The sequence below is a fragment of the Leptidea sinapis genome, chromosome 43, assembly GCF_905404315.1.
Source record: "Leptidea sinapis chromosome 43, ilLepSina1.1, whole genome shotgun sequence".
Taxonomy (NCBI): Eukaryota; Metazoa; Arthropoda; class Insecta; order Lepidoptera; family Pieridae; genus Leptidea; species Leptidea sinapis.
In genome coordinates, this window is record NC_066307.1 from 6001434 (window position 1) to 6014110 (window position 12677).

At 33.7% G+C, this 12677-nt stretch overlaps 1 protein-coding gene across 1 annotated transcript in view; it reads left to right on the forward strand.

The window, feature by feature from the left end:
- LOC126977018 (cholecystokinin receptor-like) overlaps positions 1-2098 on the forward strand; it is a 101548-nt gene extending 99450 nt beyond the window's left edge. Inside the window, exon 12 of the mRNA XM_050825670.1 lies at positions 1034-2098. The gene's annotated coding sequence lies outside the window, so the exon portion shown is untranslated. The remainder of the gene's footprint in view (positions 1-1033) is intronic.
- The last annotated feature ends 10579 nt before the right edge of the window (positions 2099-12677 follow it).

Genomic DNA, 12677 nt, shown 5'->3' on the forward strand with positions numbered 1-12677 from the left:
TTTTTTCTATATTCATTTAGTGCGATTCTTGCGCATGATGCTTGCTGCACAGAGATTTATATTTGGTTCCAATTTACTTACATTAAATCTCAAGTCTTCGCATTGTGTTGAAATATCTAGTCAACCGATCAACATTCAGCTTAATATGAAGATGGGAACGGTATAAGGAATTTTGGAGTTTGCCTTTTTTTTAACTATCAAATTGCCTAACTGTGGGTTGTGGGCTCCACGTTGAGAAACACTTGCTATAAGGCGTAAAAATATGAACTTATTAAAAAAGGCATATTAAAACTGACTCCGTTCCGGAGAAAAACTCATTTGGACGAATAAAAAACTGTTCAACTTTATATTATGTGTATACAATGCAACAAGCAGGACGTTCAGCTGATGGTAATTGATACCTAATGCTCTACCCATTACAATGCAGTGCCGCTCAGGATTCTTGAAAAACCCAAAACTTCTGAACGGCAGTAAACTGCGCTCGTCTCCTTGAGACATAAGTTGTCAAAAATCTTTTGCCCAGTAATTTCACTAGCTACGGCGCCCTACAGACCGAAACACAGTAATTCTTGCACATTACTGCTTCACGGCAGAAATAGATCGCACGCCGTTGTGGTATCCATAATCGAGCCGGCATCCTGTGCAAAGGAGCCTCCCACTGGATCTCTTAGATAATTTATGCGTCTAGATAGAGTCTCTTGCTGTTAGACAACCGATAAAACAGGCCAGGTTTAATATTTTAGAGTGCGTGACAAGTTACGTTTTACACGCACACACACACTTTGTATTAGCGTGCGTGCATTGCTCAAAATAGATATTAACTCTAAACTCAATTTTATTTTCAACGTTTTCACAGCTCTCATAGTCTATCTGGACCTAAGAGAAACATAATACAAATTAAGTTTTATGAATTGTAAAGGATTGATGAATATATTATGAAGCAATTTCGACAGATTTGAAACCTTGAGAAGGGTCTTTCACAATGTCTTTATCAGACAATCTCATGAAATTCATACCTTTTTTTTATTGAAAGGTTCTCGAGACCGGAAAGGAAGGCAGCCAATTTCTCTATCGCATCACATGGCCAAGGACGACGCAAATGAAAGGGACAAACTCACAACCGCTCTATGAATAGTGAGAGTGAACTTAATAAGTGAAGTGAAAAGTCGAATTTTGTTTTCAACGAGCTTGTTTAGTGTTTATAATATGAATATAAGGAAGTTGAGAGTACACATGTATTATAATATTTATGTATATATATAGTCATATTGTTATTAAGTGGATTACATCAATAGATCATTATTGAAATACATTGTATAAACTATATAATATTATGTACATAGTGTAAATAAATGACGTGCGTTAGGTTAGGTTTTTTAGGCTATCTATCTTTATGTAATAGATTTACGGCCGTTTTCAATAACGCATCTTTAGTTACGGATATATTGCTATCAGCGTCTTTCCATAGTTATGTCCAATATAGTTATAGTCCAATTTTATCTTTCGATAAGTTATTGAAATGTAAGTAAGCGTAAAAGGATAGATTTGTCTACCTCTAGTGAGTTAAACTAAGGATATATATGGTATTGAAAACGGCCGTTAAGGAGTATTTAAGAAATCATATTTCATATTCTTGTAGCAAGTAATAAATTTGGAATAAATTTAACGTCCTAAAACATTCATTTCATACATTTATTGATATTATTATTGAGTCGTCATGGCAGTGTTGTGATTTATTGGGGCACAAATTGAAAATAGAATAGGCTATGGAATATTCCTTAGTACTACCGTAATAATATACTTATCGATTAAAGAAAATCATTGACACGGAAAATCCAAAGGAACTTTGATTTATTTCATTACACAACCAATAAAACGAATTTGATTGTTTCTTAACTACCTCTACCAGGGATAAGGTACCCTTATAGCCTTAGCACATGGTCGGATTTGGTACGACCAGACCATCGGACGGTCCAGTGGGCGCCACGCACCATTTGGTCTGGCGTCTTACCCGGTACGGTCCGGACGATAAAAATAATAATCTTGTGCGATGAACATGGAACATGGGGACATACCATTGAATATAGTCCGCTACCAGACCTCGCGATCATGTGTTTAGGCTATTTATTATATGGATCACTTCTTTTAGTATCAGAAGCCCGTTAATCTATCAAGACGTTTTCCTTAGCAACACCGTTTTAGAAACTTAGTTTTTTACTAAATTATTTGTCATTGCGTGGCGTTGTATTCAAAGCGCGGTCAAAACATAACTGAAGGAAAACTCTGCCTAATAGACACGTAGGCAGAGTTTTGTAACGTAAAACGTAAACGTAATTGATACGCCCTGCCCATTACAATGCAGTGCCGTAGTACAATTGCGCTCGTCATCTTAAGACATAAGATGTTAAGTCTCATTTGCTCAGTAATTTTTTACTATGTACGGCGCCCTTCAAACCGAAACACATAATATTTACACATTACTACTTCACGGCAGAAATTGGCGCCGTTGTGGTACCCATATAGCCGGCATTCTGTGTAAAGGAGCCTCTCACTGGTAAAATATCTTCGTTGTGTGTTTTACTATGTTTTTATTTTTAATGTAGTAAGAAAGTATTAATGTTCATAATCTTAGACTGGGTTTTGAAAGTTTAATAAGTAGTAATTGTGTTTAATAAGCACTACAAAATAAAGGCCTCCCTTTGTGTGTGGTGTGTATTAAAAGCAAAGATATCTTCTCGTGTCACATGTCATTGTACTGTTTAATTAAGGTTTCAGAAATATATCCTTTTATTAAATAGCTTTGTATTTGTTATTTCACCATTCTAGTCAACGACCAGTAACGCTCATGTAATTCCCTAGACTCACGGTGCAAACAAATTTTATTTGATTTTTTTCAAAATATTTTGGTATTTTATGTTCCATTTTCTATTTAGGATCAATGTCGATTACTATATAACAGCTTATGATCCAACCAGATACATTTATTTCAGTAATGGCAGATGAAGATGAGAAGATATTTTGAGACTTGCTTTAACTCTGATTTTGCGTGTTCAAAATTACACGTCATTTTCGACGCGACTTGACTAACTGAATGAGTGAATGTAAATGACAAAGAGGATCTAAATACTACGTAATAGGTGGCGGGAATATCTTGGTAAAAATTTAAATTAAGTTTAGAATGAAACGTGCAGTCATTTGACATAAGTTTGAAATAGTAATTGTAATTACAGTATGGCGATGGGCTTCAAAGTATAATCAGGCTAAGTTTGAAAGCGAACATTTGCTTAATACGTAGTCGATTTCGGCAATCTCCGTTTTATACAAGATTATAGCCTTCACCTGTCAATCTATCAATGACTGCACGTTTCATACAATCGAGTGAATCACATTTTTCTTAGAGAGTTTCGCTAGGCTTGTAAATGGTTGATTTCTGCCAGGGCAATTTCAGACAGTATACTGAATGGCATCTATCTCACATCTTTCCCAAGCTTTTGTTTTGCCGAAAGTATTAATCCCTACTCTTCGGTGTAACATAACTTTTTATCGTGTCTCAAATTTTGCAATAGAATTGCAAATAATGACCTTTTTAGATTGAATTATATTTCAAACTTGATAATTTGATTCCAATATTACTATGCTCCCAAATTTAATAACCATTTATTTTTAGGAACTATAAGCTATGATTTAGCTATTAAAAAGATTGGATCGTAAGAAGAAGAATACTATATCAAAGAATTACATAAAAGGAAGAATTTATTAAATCTTCAAGTATACTAAAGCATTTTGAGCACATGAATTAGGGTTGAATGAGAAGAATTTAAACTAATCCACTTTCTTTCGTATTTTTTAATTTTGAGATGCCCGATTCTTCTTTATTTTTGATATATTATTCATGTCTCTTCAGTCCGCATTAATTTCCTCAGTGTAATCCCTGCTAATATTATAAATTTGAATGTAAGTTTGTTTGTTACGCTTTTACGCTGGAGCTACTGAACAGATTTTGATGAAATTTGGTACAGCGATAGACTACAGCGTGAGAAAGGACATAGATTTATCCCGAAAAAAATCATGGGTCCCGCGGGATTTGTGCAAAGTTGAAATTCACGTCGATGAACTATAACTATACCAATAGTAGGTTTAGTTTGACATAGAAATATTCCTCGAAATAAGATTCATATAATATGTTGGAAACGGGAGCGAAAACAGGAACCGGAACAGGAATAGTACATGAGATAATCTTCAATTCCAAACTTGCTTAATATTAAAAAAAAAAAAAACCCTTTAATAAACATTTCAAGTACCCTAATATTTTCGTAAAACCCGAGTTAAAAAAGTTTTTATGGCATATTCTCCATACAATATTTCGTCGCTAATTGCCTTTTCGTGTTACAGAAGCTCACAGTTGAGTTTCAAAGTACAAATGAGTAAGAAAAATAAGAAACCTTTATAATATGGCAATATAGTATTCATAAAATGTTTTATATCTTAGTATTTTATGATTTATTAGTAACGCTCGTTTTCTATAAAATTCGTAAGATGATCATCGGAGATTACAATAATTATAATCCATTTATTGTTTTAGTTAAAAAACAAACTAGACTTATAACTTCAGAAGATTCGTCAAACCACACACACTTGCTGGTATCTTATTAACGATAATAGAATAAAAATTCATAATTCATTCATAAAAGATATAAAAAACCAATAATTCAAAATCAAATATTTTGTTCAAAAAAGGGATATGATATCAATTATTGAAAGTGAAAAAGAAACTCAGCGGGCTTCCTTTTTTTCATAATAAATATTGTTATAAGGTTATATCGTTACAATATCGTAAAACTTACTAATTAATAGCCCGCGAATGGTCGCTCCATTCGCAATCTGTGGGATTATTAAGAAAGTCAATTCTGTTATTCATTATTCTGTTAATTCTAACACACAAAACTTTTTAACAGTTCTTTTGAATTTCGTAACATCGCCTCACAAAAGACTCGACTTAACCGAGTCGTAGGCATTATAATTTTTTATCTGTTCCTCGTGTTAACATTATGGTTATGACAGTTTCTAGCAAATTCATTTATGGCCAAACATTACATTATCAAGAATATATTGAGATGGAACTGCCAAGACCTTTATTTCTGTATATCAAGCTCTAAATGATTCTTTAGCACCTAGATTATAAATAGCTCGGTTAGCCTTCTTATGCAGCACAAAAATTGTATTAATGTCGGCAGCGTTGCCCCATTACGCTAAGGTCCAAGGGACTGATAAAGGCTTTTTAGAGAGTCAATCATAGCTATGAGATATATACACATCGAACTATACATAGATGCCTCTTACGTTGGACGAAGTTTATATGTCTTATATATTCAATAGTAGGTAATTGGAGGATTTAAACGGATTTAGCTCACAACAAATCTCATCATATTCGGCGTCCCTCAGGGATCGTTTCTCGTCCCATTAATGTTTATTTTATATATTACTTAATCCCTAGGTTAAGTAATTTTCCTACTTTATGCGGATTACCTTAAAGCTATAGTCGAGTTAAAACTATCAGTGATTGAAGTAATTTACAATTGAACCTTCATACTCTACTAATAATAGCTGGAGTTTGAGTGTTAAGAAAAGCTCTTTTTATCTTTCTTTACATTTATAATACAACTGTAACTTGAGTGGAAGTTTGTTATACGAGATCTTGGTGTTGTATTTGACTCTGAGCTTACTTTCTACTATCACTATGAAGCAATAGCAAAGAAATGAAAAATACTATCAGACTTCATATGTAGAGCTACTAAGGAGTTCAAGTCTCCAAAAGTTTTCCATTTAATACGTGAGTATCCATTCCTCCTATGTGCTATTACTTTATAAATCGCTAATCCTAAGCCAGCACGAGTACGCCTCTATTGTTTGGTGACCAAAACATAATACACTATAGTATATGCTCGTGTCTATTCAATGACGTCTTCTTCGCGTATTGTCGATTAGGTTTTGTCTCAAATGGGAGCTGATTACATACGTTGAGAGGCTATGATACTTCGTGTCAATCATAAGCCTTGAGAGTCGTCCCATGGTTGCGTGGCCTAGCGAATTTATTCAAAATACTTAATGGCACAATTTCTAATACTCTCATGTCAGACATTCATCTAAGAGTTTCAAGGCATGAACAGCCTTTCTCCATTTTGTTTTATAACAATAACGTGTCCTTCCACAACCCCAGCTATAGAATCTGTCGTCAATACACGAAAATTGTGGAGTACCTGACATCCACATTTCATCTCTTTGTTAATGAAGTGTAGTTTATTAAAATTAATCTAAATTAATAAGAGAAAATTTAACATGCCTGTACATCACTCATGTTTATTTGTTAATTTATATTTTTCTATCTATTACTTTTATACTATATCTGTTACATAACTTAAAAGTAGTTTTAAGATTCGTTTATTATTATTGTACCTCAAATACTAATCTATTTCCGCCAAACATGCTGTGTACACACCATCGTGGAGGTGCAGTCTTTTATTGTATTTAGCTAATAGTTTTTTTGTATTTCATGTAATTCTGTTATGTGTATGAAAATAATTAAATAATAAATTATAAAGTAGAAATTAATGTAAATAATAATTATTTAATTAATCGTATAAAATGTTAAGATGGTCTATGGATTTAAGTACTTATAACATTGCTGAAACAAAAAAAAATTACAAATAAGTCCGCTTTATATGAATGAATGTCTTGAATTAGAAGATTAGTTTATTTATTTTGAATACATTGGTGTTAATAAATGTTGTACATTTTGTTATTTTACTTATACAATTATGAAACCTTTTTTGTGGGTTTAGCATAGTAACTTCTTTTCAAATGGAACACGTTAGAAGTTAGAACTATAAATCTTTCATCCATAATTTCGACGACTGTCTTACGAATTTTCGATCAGGCCACGTGTCCTGACACGAGTTTAACAAAAATACTTCAACAGTAAAACAAATATATTAATATTTAATATACTTAATATTTTCTTTAATATTTCAACGAACATCGTAGACGATAATTTATATTTTCCATTACTTAGGAGTTTCTTTTAAAATAAAAGCTGCAACATTAAAAGTAATTTTCGTGTTTCCACTTTTAATTTTGTAAGGTGTTACATCAATCATTTTGAAAGGTAAATGATTGATCGTACTATAAAAATTTGGTGTATTTTCATTAATTTAAATGGCTTAATAATTCCATAATCGTAGGCAATCTTAAGCGATTTGGTTGGTTTGTTCACTAACTTCTTACGTAGAAAATGCAGAACTGAGGTGTCTCGGCCTTATTTCGATATCCAGTACTAATTTGTTTATCCAATCAACTAGTTTATGTAACCGACTGGCTATCAGGAGTAGCTATAGTGTAGAAAACTAAGAACAGGCTTACGAACAAAACAATTTACTGAATCCAGAATCCACTCGGTGCCAATAATTCTTTTTTTTATTCGCGTCTACCAATAACTTTCGAACTACAGCTGATATCATAAATTAGACAAATAGAATTTCCAAGAAGCATTTGGAATGTTTTTGAGAAAAGAAAATTTTAAATGAAAATTTGGAAAAAGAAAATAATAAATCAGAACTGGTCTGGTATATCAGGTGGGTGCAATTGAACAAATTTTAAGAATACAATTGATTTAAGTTTTCTTTAGTGTTAATTAACGAGAAAGTCTCGTGCCAGATTTTGGCGAGACAACACGTCCTGAGGATGCCTCGTGTAGAGGCGAAACACGTGTCGAATTGTTTAAAAACAAATATTGGCGGAATTAACACTAAAGAAAACTTAAATCATTTGTATAATTATGGATTTCCGCAAAGTAACGCCTAATTCAATAAATTTTCTTAAATTTTAAGAATATCATGATTATGAACATTATCACATAAACCACAATTTCGACCTAGACTGAGCGCAGTGGTTAGTTAGGTGACCTATAGGCTAGAAGTCCAGGGTCCGAATACAAGTTATTACAAACTTTTATTTGATGAATATCAATGATTTAGCCGCAGCTATAAGAAAATTGTAGTATGTTTAACCTGATTCTTGCCGCCGAATTCCACCTTCGTACGACACGCCACAAGTTAGGATATCATCCTCACCATCTGGATGTGTGGCGGTCCTCCACAATGCGGTTTTCAAGGAGCTTTCTTCCACGTACTACAAAGCTGTGGAATGAGCTTCCTTGTGCGGTGTTTCCGGGACGATACGACATGGGTACCTTCAAAAAAAGCGCGTACACATTCCTTAAAGGCCGGCAACGCTCCTGTGATTCCTCTGGTGTTGCAAGAGATTGTGGGCGGCGATGATCACTTAACAACAGGTGACCCGTACGCTCGTTTGTCCTCCTATTCCATAAAAAAAAATGTTATGCGTAGGCATATTGTATCAAATATGATACTTTAGAATATGGCTATTTTAGTGCTGGATATGTGTGAAACTCCAACCACTTCGTTCGACCTAAATTTGATAATATAAAAATAAACGCCTTAATCTTTTCAAGAGCAAAGTGTTGCAAAACCAACATTAGCGCGATATTTACTTGTGTATTATTTCAGTTTATTTAGGAATTGTCTTGTTTTTAATTAACCACACCAAATATTCATTGATAAAGTGTCATTGTACTGTGTATTATTAAAAGATTAATGTAGCACTCTATTACCTACTTTACTTTACATACATTTCTACAACAATTATAATAATTTACCAGTGTGATACTCCTTTGCACAGGATGCCGGCTAGATTATGGGTAATACAATGGCACCTATTTCTGCTGTGAAGCATTATTATGTTTAAGTCTGAAGTGCGCCGTAGCTAGTGAAGTTACTGGGCAAATGAGAATTAACATCTTATGTCTCAAGGTGACGAGCGCAGTTGTAGTACCGCTCAGGACAGAGTGTATTAATTACCATCAGCTGAAGGTCCTGCTAGTCTCGTCTTTTACTGCCATAAAAAAATAGTTGTATTAAGCAATGGATTGGGTCCGAATAGTAGAATCATACCTGCGACGAAATTTCTCTAGGGAACATTTATGTATTCAGGTCGGTCGCCATGGCACAAGGAAACTACTCTCAGCTTACCATTCCGTCACTGGACAGAAACTCGCCCACAACGTAAAAATGAAAGCTGATGTCCTGGACTTTTTTTTGCGTTCTGTCAAATTTATTCATAACATTTTTAGGTGTTCGTAATGCTATTTTGAATCATTAAAAATGGCTGTATAAGTTTGACTACTTAAAAGGGTGAAAAACTTTAATTTTAACAAAAATAACTGCAAAATAAATATCGTAGTGAGATCATGTTATATTGCGATGATCAGTCAAAAGAGATTGAAAAGAAGTGAAAATAAAAAAATATAAAGATTTATTGGTAGACAATTCGACAGGCAGGCCACGTCTCGTCACCCAATTGGCTGAAGAGGAGACCTGTGTTTGAGTATTTTATAGAGAATAAAAGTGTAGAAATAAGTAGGAGAAGTTGAAGGGATTTTTTTTTGTAGGGAGATTTTGGAGGGAAGTTTGTCAAGAAACCTTTGTTCACTCCGATGTGGTTCTCGTTATTCATTGTAATAACTCATAATAAATATGGGGCTTGATGAGCTCGTCCGAAATTTCAGATGTTGGCTATGTCATATTTGTTACTATTTATCCAAAATTAATAATTATTTTTATGGCATGCAGAAGGCAGTGGGAAACCACAACAACTATCCTATCCAAGAGAAATGTCATGCAAATAAAAAATAGTTGACAGTCAGAACCGCTCTGTCATGAGCGTATCGACCGAGAAGATTTTCTACGGCAAAATCCCTTGATAAATTAATTAAAGTTCTGCTTGTAGTTCTAGCATACATCTGACCTGTACACTAGAAGTAATACGCAAAATTGTTGATGTATTTAAAAAATAGAATAAATATTCTCAACAATTTAACGTCAAGGTTTTTCAATTACCTTCACAAAATGTACTTGGCATAGAAATGTAGTTAAGTATGAAGTAGAAGAAGGCACATTATAAGTCGATTTTCAAACATTTTCATTCAACATTTCCACTCTCACATTAGTGCGAAAGAAATGGACCATTTTCGCGCCACCTGCTGCAGAGGCACTTTCCGAGCACATAACGATATTATTTCAAACATTTTCGATAAGGTAACTGCTAGTACAACCTTATTTAAAGAATTTCTCGAAAAATACTACTTTTATTATAACATTTTCCACTTCTGTATCCAGAAACTATTATACTATATCCAGCAACTATATTGAATGTTGGTTTTTAGTATATTACACATCCTAAACACGAATGGTTTCTTATCCCGAATATAAAGGCATTCCCTTAGGAAAAGGGAAACGTGTTTATCGTCAACTGATAGATTGCGCATAAACTGCAGACCTCATTTTGTTGCTTAAATAAAAGTCAACCTTATTTTATATAGGCTATATACGACTTGTGTACATTCTCCTAGGATTTCCTATATATACCTATTTATATTTTAAGAGGTAATAAAAAAAATTCAGATAAGTACTCATCATCCATAGTAGGAACAGAAATCTTATGTTAGTAAAACTAGTGTTTAGAGACAAGCTAGTTGCTAGTAAGGCACATTTGACTCATACAATTTATAATCAAAGAAACGTGCCTCCCTGATAAAGTTTGCAGGGTGGAGTTGAAGTTTAGTTGGACTATGGCATGGAATCCATCGACTTGCTCTTGCCTACCAGACACACTCTCACAGGATACCAAAAGCGGAGCAGCCCTATCTATCAGGATCCTGAATCCGATGTTGTGTTGGATTTTTTTTATGAAAATAAGGGATAAGACGAGCAGAAACTTCAGCTGATGGTGATTGGTACGCCCTGCCCATTACAATGCAGTACTGCTCAGGATTCTTGCAAGTTGTAGTAATTGCACTAGCTCCGGCACCCTTCGGACCGAAACACAAAAATGTTTACACATTAGTACTTCACGGATGAAACAGGCGCCGTTGTTGTACCCATAATCAAGCCGGTATCCTGTGCAAAGGAGCCTCCCACTGGCCAGTAGTGGATCCGCAGAGCACTGAGAGTCCGCTGAGTGAAATAGTCTATAGGCTGCACTTGTAGAATATCTGGCAATAAGCTTTTAAAAGCGATATTTTAACGGTTTTTCTAGATCGTGCAAACCTTTGTACCAACATATAACACGGACCGTCAGTGCTCTCCGTTCCCTCTCAATATCTACCTGGTCATTTAGGGTATCGGTAACGAGGTACTTGAACTGACAGAACTATTTTAATTAGTTTCGTTTGATCGTGGGCACGGATTTTGGACATTTACCACCGCTAACTTTAGAGGCCAGAAACTCACTTTTTTAGCAATAAACAATAAAGCATGCGCTTGAGAATATCGTTGACAACAAGAAATCATAACTCTAAGCGCCCTAGCCGTTGGGCTCAGCTGCACCATATCATTTATTTATTTAACACCAACAAGATAAACTAACAAAAGCATAGTAATATTATTACAATAAATAATAAATTCTAACTGTTGGCTTAATTAAAGGTTTCACACACATTTCAAAAACATAGACACAAAAACAATATTGAAATAAATTGAATGCACAAAATTATCGAAATATTTACAAATTGAATTAAACGTAAATGAATAAGAAATCAATATTATTTTATAATAATTAAAACATGCATCATTTCACAATTATATAAAACAGACTTAAACTTATCAATATTTATTAATTATTTGAAACGAGTGGTCTTTATAAAAATCTCTCCATATTTAAAAAATGTTTCATGCTTAAAAAGCTGATTTGTCTCTTTTTCTCCAATATCAAAATTATCTACTTTTCAATAAATTTCTTCTCATAATGTATGTATTTCGCGTGTGTGCTCAAGCGTGGGCTACTAGCTCAAACACGTAGTGCATAAATCACTCACACTGATGAAGGACTTTTGATCGATCCGAAACATCCCACACCGAGTTTGCGTAAGTGAAGCCGTTTTAGTTATATACTTGATAATTTATCACAAAATTTGTGTAAAAAAATTTTTAACAAAAAAACAACCGACTTCAAAAACGCTATTCCAAAACAATAGATATAATATACACTAAAAAGTATTAAAATAATTGCGTATTTTAATATAATCTAATTAATAAATCTAATTCTAGTTACATACATACGTATAGCAAATTTAAGACTTTAATGGTTTTCTTCCAAATTACAATGGGACCACACGAGAAGCACCAGCTTTCAAATAAAAAAAGATTATCAAATTCGGTTCACCCAGTAGAAATTTTTGAGGTAACAAACATAAAAAAAAAACATAGCGACGAATTGAGAACCTCCTCCTTTTTTGAAGTCGGTTAAAAAATAACTGAATAGGCCTTGCATTTATATGAACTTTACCGGAATAATAATTTCTTTGGAGTTCCAAAAACCTGTAAGTGCCTAGGACTCGATCTCATTCTTGTCACTAGTGATTTTAGTGATTAAGGTCAATTCCAAATTGGTGAACTGTTTGGCTTGTTCCTTGACTTGAAATTCAAAACTACAAAATTAGCTCGAACCATTTTCCTGTGTATAAAATTTCGTTTGATTTTCGGTAAAGTGTGCTGTGAGGGATGCGGGCTATATAGCGTATATTTATAACTGTTTAAATAGATTTC